Source organism: Schistocerca piceifrons, chromosome X (assembly GCF_021461385.2).
Source record: "Schistocerca piceifrons isolate TAMUIC-IGC-003096 chromosome X, iqSchPice1.1, whole genome shotgun sequence".
NCBI classification, from domain to species: domain Eukaryota; kingdom Metazoa; phylum Arthropoda; class Insecta; order Orthoptera; family Acrididae; genus Schistocerca; species Schistocerca piceifrons.
The window spans coordinates 228946597-228959782 of NC_060149.1; positions in this window are offsets into that span (position 1 = coordinate 228946597).

Here is a 13186-nt window from a genome sequence, read left to right on the forward strand (position 1 = left end):
GCTGCCCTCCTTTATACTTTTTCGATGTCATCCGCCAGTCCCATCTGACGCGTATACCACACCGCACAGAAACATTCCAGAATAGGGCGTACAAGCGTGGTGTAAGCAGTCTGTTTAGAAGACCTGTCGCACCTTCTAAGTGTTCTGCCATTGAACCTCAGGCTTTGGTTGGCTCTACCCACAACATTATCTATGTGATCGTTCCAATTTTGGATATTTATAATTGCAATCCTCTACTATTTTGTTGAATTTACACCCTTCAAAATTGTGTGACTTAACGCGAATCGAAATTTAACGGATTTCCTTTAGTACTCATGTGAATAACTTCTCACTATACTTTACTCAGGGTCAATTGCCACTTTTCACGCCATACAGATACCTCATCTAAATCATTTTGTCGTTCGTTTTGGTCATCTGATGACTTTACAAGACGGTAAATCAGAGCATCATCTGCAAACAATCTAAGACGGCTACTGAGATTGTCTCCTACGTCGTTACCATAGATCAGGAACAATAGAAGGTTTGTAACACTTCCTTGGGGAACGCCGGATATTATTTCTGTTTTACTAGATGACTTTCCGTCTATTACTACGAACTGTGACCTTTCTGACAGGGAATCATGAATCCAGCCGCATAACTGAGGCGACATTCCATAGGCACACAGTTGGTTAGAAGATGCTTGTGAGGAACAGTGTCAAAATCCTCCTGGAAATCTAAAAATATGGAATCAGTTTGATATCTCCTGTCGATAACACTCATTACTTCATTATTATAAAGAGCTAGTTGAGTTTCAAAAGAATGATATTTTCTGAATTCTTGCTGACTACGTGTCAATAAATCATTTTCCTTGAGGTACTTCATAAAGTCAGAATACGGTATATGTTCCAAAATCCTATTGCTAATCGATGGTAGTGATATGGGCCTGTAATTCAATGGATTACTCCTACTTCCCGTTTTGGGTATTGGTGTCACTTGAGTAATTTTCCAGTCTTTAGGTACGGATCTTTCTGGGAACGACGGGTTGTTTCTAATTGCTAAATATTGAGCTATTGTATCAGCATACTCTGAGAGAAACCTGACTGGTATACAATCTGGACTGGAAGCCTTGCTTTTATTAAGTGATTCTAGCTACTTTGCGACACCAAGGATATCTATTTCTATATTTCTCATCTTGGCAGTTGTTCTTGATAGGAATTCAGGAATATTAACTTCGTCTTCTTTGTTGAAGAAGTTTCTGAAAATTATGTTTAATATCTGTTCTTTAGTGGCACTGTCATTAGTGACTTCACCGTTGTTATCGCGCTGTGAAGATAGGGGAACTCGGGGCAGAACGGGATGCGGGGCACAATGGGAAATTGCTCTTTTCTAGACTGCACAGTGTTGCAACCTGCTGTATGGCCATGTAACTATTTCTCCGAATGTAAGGGAAGTGAGGCAGCCATCCTGATTTAGTTTGAAGTGCGAGATCTAAGTGAATTGTTGTCCATCACATTACCGCTTGCGGTGTTCTAACGTTTGGTGAGTTTCAACGCCAGGTAAGTTGTTAATTGCATACCCTAAAATGACACATTCCCTTAAATTGCATGGTATTTGTTATACTTTAGTTATTTAATGCATTTAATTCCGTTAGTTATAACACTCCATAAAAGTTGTTAACCTGAAAAGTGCTCTTGCGGCGGAACGGGACAGGGCAGAATGGGATAGTGTCCCATTCTGCTACGTCATATTTTGATGCAAGTAGAAAGCAAACCCAGCCTGGATGTTCATGGATGCCAGACTCTCCCAACGAGCTACGTTCGCCGAACAACTCAGCTTTCCAGATATCGCCCGAGGCTGTCATTCCAATCCCACTAATCTGTCAATATACTCGGCGGAGTACAAGACGAAAAGGAAAAACTGTCGTATTAACAGATTCTCCTTATAAGAAGGAACTGCAGAATGCTGTCCAATGTAAACTAGGCCTACAGAAAGGAGGAGGGTGCACAAATATAAACAATGTCAGGACAAAGACGTCAGGTGCAGTGCAACTTAGAGCAAAAATTTCAGACTGTACACCCAAAATACTGAAACAGAGGACATCAAAGACGTTACGAAAAATAAATGAAAGAAGTAATGGAGAAGAGGGATCAGAGAGAGAGGATGCTGAGTGTCTCTACTGTGGGGACTTCTACACCGTTTCTAGTGAGTGCTGGGTAGCATGCCAGAGTGGTCACACAATTCATGTGCTGGCATAGACAGTGAAGATGAAGAGGAAATACTGATTTGTGACTATTGTCGAAAGGGCTAGTAGCTGGTGGTTTGGTGGTTATTAAGCATTGTACATTTTTCAGAATGACATTAAAATATTTTCTTATTTTGAAGAATGACTCTTTAATTATTTAAATTACACATTCCTTAGTCTGAATTGCCTGTTATACAACATTTTGTCATAGTTTAATACGATATTCGTAATTCAAATTCAACGTGTATGCAATAAATTAACAAAAAGTACCCTTACCCATTCTGCCCGTGGGTGGGGCGGAACGCGCAATATGCAAGACTTTCTTCGAAAAATTGTAAAAAATGCAAAATGTATTGTTTTAAGTGATTTTAAAATAAGGTACATTAGGTTACATTACAAGGTGTTTTTTTATCACTTTAAGAAGTTTTTCCTTGTGTTCCCTTATTTTATAGAAATTCTTAAACGTTAAGTATCCCGTTTCGCCCCGAGTTCCCCTATTAATTGCGTCTTGCCACTAGTGTGCTTTATGTATCGCCAGAATCTCGTTGGGATTTCTGCCAGATTTAGTGACAGAGTTTCGTTGTGGAAATTATTGAAAGCATCTCGCATTGAACTACGCGCTATATTTCGAACTTCGGCAAAACTTTTCCAGCCTATGTTATTTTGCGTTCTTTTAAATTTGGCATGCATTTTTCGCTGTGTCTTCAACAGTGATCTGATCCGTTTTGTGTACCATGGGGGATCAGTACCATCATTTATTAATTTATGTGGTATGTATCTCTCAATTGCTGTCGATATTATCTTTTGGAAATCATTCCACAATTTTCTACACATACATGATCAGATCGGAAGGGGTGTAGACTGTCTTTTAAAAAGGCGTTAAGAGCATATTTATCAGTTTTTTAAATAGATATACTCTGCGTTTCTTTTTGATGATTGTAGGAGTCATGGTATTCAGACTAACAACTATTGCCTTGTGGTCGGTAATCCTTGTATTCGTCACGATACTCACTATTTGTCCAGGATTATTTGTTGCTAAGAGGTTAAGTACGCTTTCGCACCCGTTTACGCTTCGAGTTGGCTTATGTACTAACTGTTCAAAATAATTTTCTGAGAAAGCATTCAGTACAATTTCGGATGATGTTCTATGTCAGCTGCCTGCTGTAAAAGTATAATTTTTCGAGCAAATCGAGTGTAGATCAAAGTCACCACAGACTATAATTTTATGAGTGGGGTACCTATTTGAAATGAGAATCAAGTTTTCTTTGAACTGTTCAGCAACTACATCATCTGAGTCGAAGGGTCGGTAAAATGACCCAGTTAATAGTTTAGTCCGATTGTCAAGTATAACCTCTACCCATACTATTTCGCAGGAACTATCTATTTCAATTTCACTACAGTCAACTACTTCTGACAGCAGTAGCAATACTCCACCACCAATTGTATTTAATCTACACTATCCGAAAACTGTTGGACCTTTAGAAAAAATTTATGCTGAACTTGTTTCCGGCTTTAGCCAGCTTTCTGTACCTGTAACTATTTGATCTTCAGTGCTTTCTATTAGGACTCGTAGCTCTGGTTCTTTTTCATCACTGCTACGCCAATTTAAAACTATAATATCGATCGTTTCTACAACTAACTTACTGTGTTTTACCTACCCCCTTTTAGACGGACGCCCTTTCTGTGGTTCCCTGAGGCCCATTAACCTAAAAAACCACCCAGTCCCTTCCACACAGTCCCCGCTACCCGTGTAGCAGCTTCCTGTGTGTAGTGGACTCCTGACCAATTAAGCAAAACCCAGAAACCCACCACCCGATGGCTCAAGTCAAGGAATCTGCAGCCTACACCGTCACAGAACCGCCTGAGCCTTTGATTCACACTCTCCACTCGGCTCTGCACCAAACGACCACAGTCCATTCTATCGACGATGCTGCAGATCACTATTGGAGAACAAATATTGTACCATGAAATGGATCTGATCAGACAAAATTGACACACAATCCTAGGCAGTAATATGACCTTGCAGAGTAACCATGGGGTCCAAGGAATACCACGGTATGGCTGAATAAATCATCACCGAACCCTCGCCATGTTTCGCTCTTGGCAGCATGCTGTCTGTATCGAAGGCTTGGGACATGCATATACAAGACATTAACTCGCGGAGCAATTGGAAACAGTGTAAAACAAGACTCAGCCAACCAAATGACTTTTTTCCATTGTTCCACATTTAAGTTTTTATGGCTTCAGCACCACGTTTTCCTGTTACACCCATTCCAGTCGCTAAAACTTGGTTTCGAAATCACACATCAGCCTGCAGTTCTCTGCTTATGAAGATCCCTTCCTGTTGTTTTGGTGCTGACAGTGCACTCGAGTGCGAAATTGAGTTCTGCAGTGATTATTATAGCTTTTATCCTCTTATTTTTCATCACTGTCCTCTTCAATGATAATCTCCGGTGGTTACTCAATACACACTTTCGTTCGCATTGTGACTCAGACTACGCGTTTCTGCTCTCATTGTATTCGGTATAAATCTTTGATACGGCGCCTCATGAAACACGAACCACTTCAGCTACTTGGTAACAGAAGCAAATACCATAAAAATACTGCGAATCTGGCCATTTATGAATTCACTTACCTCTGACATAACACACTTACAGCTGCACAGAACACGCATTGAGGGCATTGCACAGGTGCCGTTCGTGATCAAATACAACAGCGCACCCAGCAGGTTTGGCTAGGATCTGCATTTATGTTCAAGAATGCTTTGTATTTCTCGCAGTGCTTCCATGTTTTTGTCCAACACCTATATATCTGCATCCAATGTCGAACACCCTGTATATCAACATCCATACACCGCAAACCACTATGAAATGTATGGTAGAGGGCCCTTCGAAATGAAATAATTACTGTTTCTTCTCCTTGCATTCACGTACGGTTTTCATGAAAAACTACGTTTGTACGCCTTTATACGCGCTGCAGTTAAGCTCATCCTATCCTCTCGATCCCTGTAGGGGGCGTTGTAGTATATTCCAAAATTCTTCTACTAAAACTGGTTACTTACACTTTGTATGTAGATGTCTGCCAGTCCAATTTCTCCAGAATTTCCGTGACACTGCCCTGCAGATCAGACAAACCTGTGATCATTGCTGTGTCATTTCTCTGTATACGTTCAGTACTCTTGTTCATCCTATTTGGAAAGGATTAGATACACTAGTGCAATATTCTAGGAAGTGTCATATGAGTGTTTCGTAAGCAGTCTCCTTTGAAGACTGAGTACATCCAAGTATTCTACCACTGAAACGAATTCTGCGATCTGCTTTGCTACTGCTGAGCAAATGATATGGAATTATTCAGTTTACAGGGTACGTATATATGACGACTGTTTACGTTAATGAACACATTAGTTTTTTTCCTACTCACTCAACTACATTTAAAAATATTTTCTTCCTCAGGCTTCCGGCTTTTAAAGAGAAGTTCGCCCATGAAGTAGAACTGGGTCCTCCAGGGAAAACGATTAAATCTTGCTGCGCTACCTGTCAGACGTAGTACGTTATGGTAGAAATGATCAAAAAAATCTTTGCTGCGTATTGATCTCCTTTGTGAGTCATTCAAAGCTTTAATAATGGGTAATAAAGTTCACTTTTTCCTCTATTGTGCAAATGATCAAAAAATTCTTTGCAGCGTGTTGAACTTCTTTGTGAGCCACTGAAAGCTTTCATAATAGGTACTAAAGTTCACTTTTTCCTCTAGTGTTGCAGGTGAGTAAGCCACTATCATTCTCAAATTGTGGTAGATTATTTATGAGGAATTTGTGACATCACAGTTAAACTGCACAGCACCTTGAAGAAGTAACTACATGTCGACCGCGTGTGAACATTACTTATTTTTACTTATTATTCTTACTGCACGCTTTGGGCAATCAGTACCCTATTTCTAATTGCTAATGTCCCAAGAAAATTACTAGATGAGTCATTTTTCAGAGTAAATACGCAAAATATGTTAGTATGTTGTTTCCAAGACTAGCAATTATACGAAGAACAAAAGTAGCTGAACTTCACTGTTTGAGAAACTCAGCAACACGCTTCTTCCAGTTCAAGTTTTCATCAGTATGTAGACACAAAAATCTGAAGCATTCTACCCTGTTTACTGACTCCTGTTCTTGTGCCACGTCTATTGCTGATATTACTCTGTTTATTGTACAGAACTGAATATAGAGTATTTTCCCAAAAATTAAGGGGGAGTCCAATATCCAAGAACCAGTTAATAACCCATTGAAAAACATCATTAACTATGTCTTCTGATGCTTTTCCTGTAATGGAGTTTTTTAAAATACAAGCATCATCTGCAAAAACGTACCAGTTTTGCGCTCAACTTTGATTCCGCAAGGAACTGTTGTGCACAGGGACCGTAGACTACAAGGAAGGAGACAAACATAGCATTCAGTCGCATATCCATTACTTTTCTTACTCTTGCATATGCGAAGAGCCGGCCGCGGTGACCGAGCGGTTCTAGGCGTTTTAATCCGGTACCGCGCGACTGCTACAGTCGCAGGTTCGAATCCTGCCTCGGGCTTGGATATGTGTGATGTCCTTAGATTAGTTAGGTTTAAGTAGTTCTACGTTCTAGGGGACTGATGACCTCAGATGTTAAGTCCCATTTGCTCAGAGCCATTTGAACCATATGTGAAGACGGCTACTTAGAGCCGAAATCTAGATATGCATTAGTAGTAAAACTAATGGGATCCCGAATGATTGCCGTGTGTCTCTTCTTCGTTAAATTCTGAGAGCATCCCATTTCATTCCTTCAAAACCTGTTACATCCAAGTATTTGTATGTGTTGACAGATTCCAATTAAGACTCGTTGATATTGTAGTTGTAAATTACTGCATTTTTTTTTTTGCGAAATATGTAATTTTGCATTCTTAGGATTTGAAGCAAGTGTCCAGGTGTTGCATCACTCTGAAATTCTATCAAGATTAGGCTGAGTATGTGTGGACCGTATTTCAGGCACATCTTAATTGTAAATAAGTACACCATCTACAAAAACTCTGAGGTTAATGTTAATATTTTCTGCACTGTCATTAATTTTCAACATGGACAGCAAGGGCCCCAACACACCTTCCTGGGGAACATGGTGTCCCAGGAGAAATTGTCAATATTTAGGCATGTCACAGGAACGATCGTTTGAAGCAAAAAACTTCATACAGGCATATGCCCTATTCCGAACGATTTTCGAAACAGAACACATTTAATGAACATCGTTATTTTCTGTTTTCTTCAATAAATTGACAGCTTCACTCATTTACAACAGCTAGTAAAATTATTAGTTTAACATAATATCAGCTCAAAAATATAGCACATTCATCTCCAAGTATTATGGTACACGTCACATCACAGCAGATGAACGGTACACAATCAGTGTTCGAGTATCCCAGCGCCAACTTCATTGCGTTTGGTCACTCCTGGAGAACATGTTGTGTTACCTGTCAGTGCCTCAGCATGTTCCCTAATGAGGGTAGCAGTGTCCATGATGCGACCATGCGGTTCATCTCTCGTACATATCTTTCGCTTGTACATCTGAAACTTCATCCAACTTCAAAGTCAAAAATTTAGTGATGTAATACCTGGCGACCTTAGTAGCCTGTTAATTGGACTACTTCGACCAAACCAGCGACTAGGGAAGAACGGCTGAGAAGTTTTCTCGTACGTCTGGTAAAATGAACAGGGTCTCCATAATGCTGGAAGTACATTGCAGTTCCTGAGGCCAAGAGAACGCTCTCAAGCTTTCAACAAGCAAATAATTCCGTCTTGTTATTCGCTCTTCTAAACTGATTGAACCTATGAGCATTTTACTGACCGTGTCACACCAGTGATCGTAAAAAGAACTTGTAAATTGGGTTCCACTGTAGCGTGCAGATTTTGCTGGGGCCACCGATAATTATTGAGTGTGTTGTTGATTACGTTCCATATAAACGTGTCTATATGAGCAAAAAGTAATAATGGAAGCAAATGACGATTGTCATATAACCAGTGACAAAATGTAATTACGGTGCTATTGTCGCTATTATGAAGATTGTGAAAAGGTAGTATGTAGAATGGGTAAAAGTAACCAGCGAGGGCGAGGACACAGGTTGTTGCGACAGCGGCGATTCCCAGGGGAGTGACACGCCGGAAGACGACTTGGCTGCTCTTTGCTCTGCGGTTGCAGACGCGGTTTTACGTTGGTCTGAACCCATACCCCTCAGACAGGCGATCGACGGGGGCTGACGTTGTGACGTCGAGTCCCTCCCTGGGTCTCATCATTTGCGGCAGCAGACAGGAGCAGCAAGCCAGCAGGGCTATGACGCCAAGTCTCACTAACGACCGAGTGCGGCGTGAGACACAGCCTGGTCTCGAACCATAGGCTGCTGCTGGCGCTGCCCAGTCGTCTGATTGGCCAGTCTTTGAGTGATTATTGCATGTTGACGTAGAACATGGGCGGTGGCCACATTAATGTTACGGGACCGTGCAAAATTCGGAACCTGTATGCTTCCAAATCACCTACAGATTTATTCACGTGTTCTTCCCACTACACTGTTTAAGCACTATGAAAAATGTCATTATTTTCTATCCTTCCTGGGGAGCAGTTTCAATGGTCAGCAATGTATTTTCGATCGTTCTTACAATGTGCTACAAGGGTGTCATCAACTATTACCACTGGCGGATTCTGATATCTCTTCCAAAAGAATGTTTGCATATATCTCCACGGTTGCCCGGTGTTGCAAGTATGAAGCAAGTAATGGTTTCCCATGATTTAGCATTACAGCACATAACGTGTCATCTAGCACTGCAGCTGTTTCCTAGCTAGTGGAAGTGGAGCGTACTGGTTTTGCACATATGTTAGTTATACAACGAATCTAATTTTCGTTGACCGAAGAGCAGTACAAAGTAAGAAGGAAAGTTCAATAGCCCATCTTCTGTTTTGAACAGCGTGCTCACCAAAGATATTAACTAACAACGAAACTAGTCTTCCTACAACGAAGACGATGGAGACATAACGGAACGTTGGGGCTCAAATCCTCAACGACGACGATATGATTACGTACAGAATACGTCCTCAGTGGGAAAAGGACGGGAAGAAATTCGTCTGCGTCTCATTCAAAGAATAGACCTGCAAATGGCTTGTATCGATTCAAGTGAACCATAGACAACCTTAATCTGAATGGACAGAGCATTTACCAGAACTCTGTTTCTACTGGAAGCAAATCTACTATCTTATTAGAAATAAATTATTGTTCACTTAATGCATCAGAATGAAGAAGTCAAATCTATATTGCCGCTTTGCACACCTATTATCAACATTACTAACTGTTACGCCATTTTAAGATAATCAGGGAATCTAGCAATGAAATAATTACACAGGCGAAAAACAGACTGTTTTTTTATATCTAGGATTTTAGAATTGATTTTAGCCACAGTTGGGGCGTTGAATCAAAAAGTGAAATCAGTCTTCCTCTATCCGCTCTTCTTCTTTTTATCATTGTTGTTTATCATGCACTTCTACGTGAAATGTGCATTGGTAACTCTGGTTTGTGCACTTCTAAATCACATGTACGAGGATTGGTTCCTGTAGGTTTGCCCTATTGCCGGTCTGCTTTCTAATTAGTTTCAGGAATATCCACCAGATGGAGTTGGAGGTTACTGTGTGAGCTCTGGCCGTACAGGGCTGAGCGAGAATGACGTCGCTTGATCTACGCTATAGTTTTTTGCACTAGTGCAGTTGAACAGAAATAATATAAGTTAAAATAGAAGAAGTTTCGTAAATCTCTTTGATGGTTTTTATTACATATGCAGAGAATAAACACTGAAACGAAACCTAATACCTATTATTGACTTTGTAAGACTTTTGCAATAAATTTGTAAAACGTGTACAGAACATTTACAATTGTGGACTACCGGGAAACGAAAACGTCTGAAACTTAAGTCACTTCGATACCTGTTGTTTGTGAGAACTGGTGTTGTCCCTCTGATACTAATGATGATGACAGTGATTAAGCCAGTACAGCATTAATTACTCAGGGTTTAAACTGGGATGAGTTAATAACGCACCAGAGATCTCAAGGGAAACTAGCAATAAGGTAATAACACAGGCCAAGAACAAACTGTTTTTGTTTTTTATATCTAGGATTTTAGAATTGATTTTAGCCACAGTTGGGGCGTTGAATCAAAAAGTGAAATCAGTCTTCCTCTATCTGCTCTTATTTTTTTGATCATTGTTGTTTAATATGCACTTCTACATGAAATGTGCATTTGTAACTCTGGTTTGTGCACTTGTAATTCACATGTATGAGAATTGATTCCTGTAGGTTTGCACTATTGCGGGTCTGCTTTCTAATTAGTTCCAGGAATATCCACCAGATGGAGTTGGAGGTTACTGTGTGAGCTAGGCTGTACAGGGCTGAGCGAGAATGACGTCGCTTGATAATTCAGTTAGGAAACGTCTATGTTGTAGTTTTTTGCACTTGTGTTGTTGAACAGAAATAATATAAAATAAAGTAGAAGATGTTGCGTAAATCACCTTGATGGTTTTTGCTACATATGCAAAGAATAAACGCTGAAAGGAAACCGAAAACCTATTATTGACTTTGTAAAGCAATAAATCTGTAAAACTTGTACAGAACATTTACGATTGTGGACTACCGGGAAATGAAAACTTCTGAAATAAAAGCCACTCCAAAACCTGTTGTTTGTGAGGACTAGTATTGTCCCTCTGATACTAATGACAATGACAGTGATTATGCGGGTACGGCATTAATTCCTCTGGGTTTAAACTGGGATGAGTTAATAACCCACCAGAGATCTCAAGCTGGAGCTCATTTTTAGATGATTGCTGATAACAAAAACATTACACACGATGCGTCACATACAAAATCTTGAAAGTCAGTTCAGCTAACAACTATGCCCAATCTGATTTGGGATGCATACAGTTCAATGTAACACAAAATTTTTGTCCAAAATGTTCTAGAATTTCCTTTGTCAAAATAATTATTGGTACGACATCTGTTTTTACAAATAGTGGCGATTTATTCAAAAATTATACCTTTTTGTGGTTATATATTCCTGTAGCAAAATTTAGAAATATAAAAATCCACCATGTCCCAAGATTTGTTTACATATTGCAGGTTTAAATTATTAAGTCAAGTGGAAATTTTCTGGCGAAGTTAATTACAGTTTTTGAATACACTCAAGACTATTGTCTGATAAACAATCAATTACTTTTTTCTATAGCTCATATGACATTTGGAATTTTGGTGAGAAACTGTCATATACGGGAAAAACTGTATATATGAAATGAAAACCAATAAAAACCTTTAAGGTTAACAATATGTTTAAATATAGACTGCTGTAAAGTGAAATCTGTAGGATAACCAGTTTTCATAATTTTATGTCTTCATGGTTTAACTCGCACTAAAGAGGTACCTATATAAGAGTCGTAAATCTCATACTATACGATCTAAATCGGTATAAATGTTAAACAAATGGATGTGGAATCGTATCTTTCGGTTGTGCCCAGACTGGTGTTGTAACGACCAGTTGATCCAGGAAGCCCTTCATTTTTATTTTTTATATTCTCAAGAAGACAATCTCGTGTTCTGCACTATATTAGTGAACACCTGAGGAAATGGGTTTTCCTGAATGTGTTCTAGATGATTTTCTTGTGTTTGCGCATAGCTCAAGGCAAGTTTGAAATTTGTACTAATACACAATAGTAACAAATTTAGTTCAATGCCAGCTGATCCCTCAAGGGAAATGAAATAAGAACATAAAACCACAGTTTTGATCTTTGAGAAGATTAAGTCTCATAAACATCAATAAATGGTAAACTTTCTCTTCTTGTGACTCTGGAATAGCAGAGAAAAAACACATCACAGTGTTGGAAAAGAACGGCCAAAGAGAGAAAACATGTTCGGAGGGAGGAATAATGTCATTAACGACCCCTTTGTTGAATCATATCAAGTTGTGCCTTTTGAAGCAGTTTGTAAAGGCTTTTGATAAGAACGATCCACGGTTTGAATATATAGGGAAAAACGTCTGAGCTGAGAACGGAAAAATTCAGGCACGAATATTTGACGATCCACAAACAATGCAACTCTGCATATGAAAACTGCCAAGGAAGATCGGATATGCACGTGATGGCAGTTTACTGCTGGAATTTAAAAATGGACTGCTTCATAATACATTCAAGAATGTCATGGAAAAGAAGTTTCCTAAATGTTCAGGGACTGGATGTTATCATCAATGACTTTTTTATTTAGGATATAATAATATTTATATAATACAATAACAACATTATTGTTTCATTTTTTATCCATGGACTTATATTTAAACAGTATAACATATATTTCACTAAAATCTTGTATTTTAGAATTTTGAGCTCCTTGGCAAATATTAACTAATTGTTTGAATTGAGGGCATCAAATTCTTAGAAAATCAACTCAAAACACTCCAGTGTTATGCAAATAAATAGCATTTTACACGAATCTTAATGCTATCGTTTTCAGTCAAGACTAGTTAATGCAATTGTAGTAAGAAACTTCAAACTTGTAGCATTTTAAACATTTCATAGGATTGTTTGCCAGGTAATTGTTACACTGATAATAATCTATGTTTTTACTCGTGAGTATTAACTTTTGCTCTGTGGTAATGAAGGTTAGAATGTAACGTACCTTAAATCGGAATTATTACAAAGGGGCACTATCTTACTTGAAAGGACAGTTTACAAAATTGGTCATAACCTTGTTCAAGGAGCTGTAATATCATTTGCATGAAATGAGTTAGAGAAACATGAGGAATTGTTAATCTTCCTGAACGAGAGTCCAGTGTTTCCTTGGCTGCACCACATCGTACATAAAATACAATGTGGAATGCTGATGTGCTGCTATTATTTTTTATTATCTGTTGTTGGATTTACTGAAAGAACAAGTTT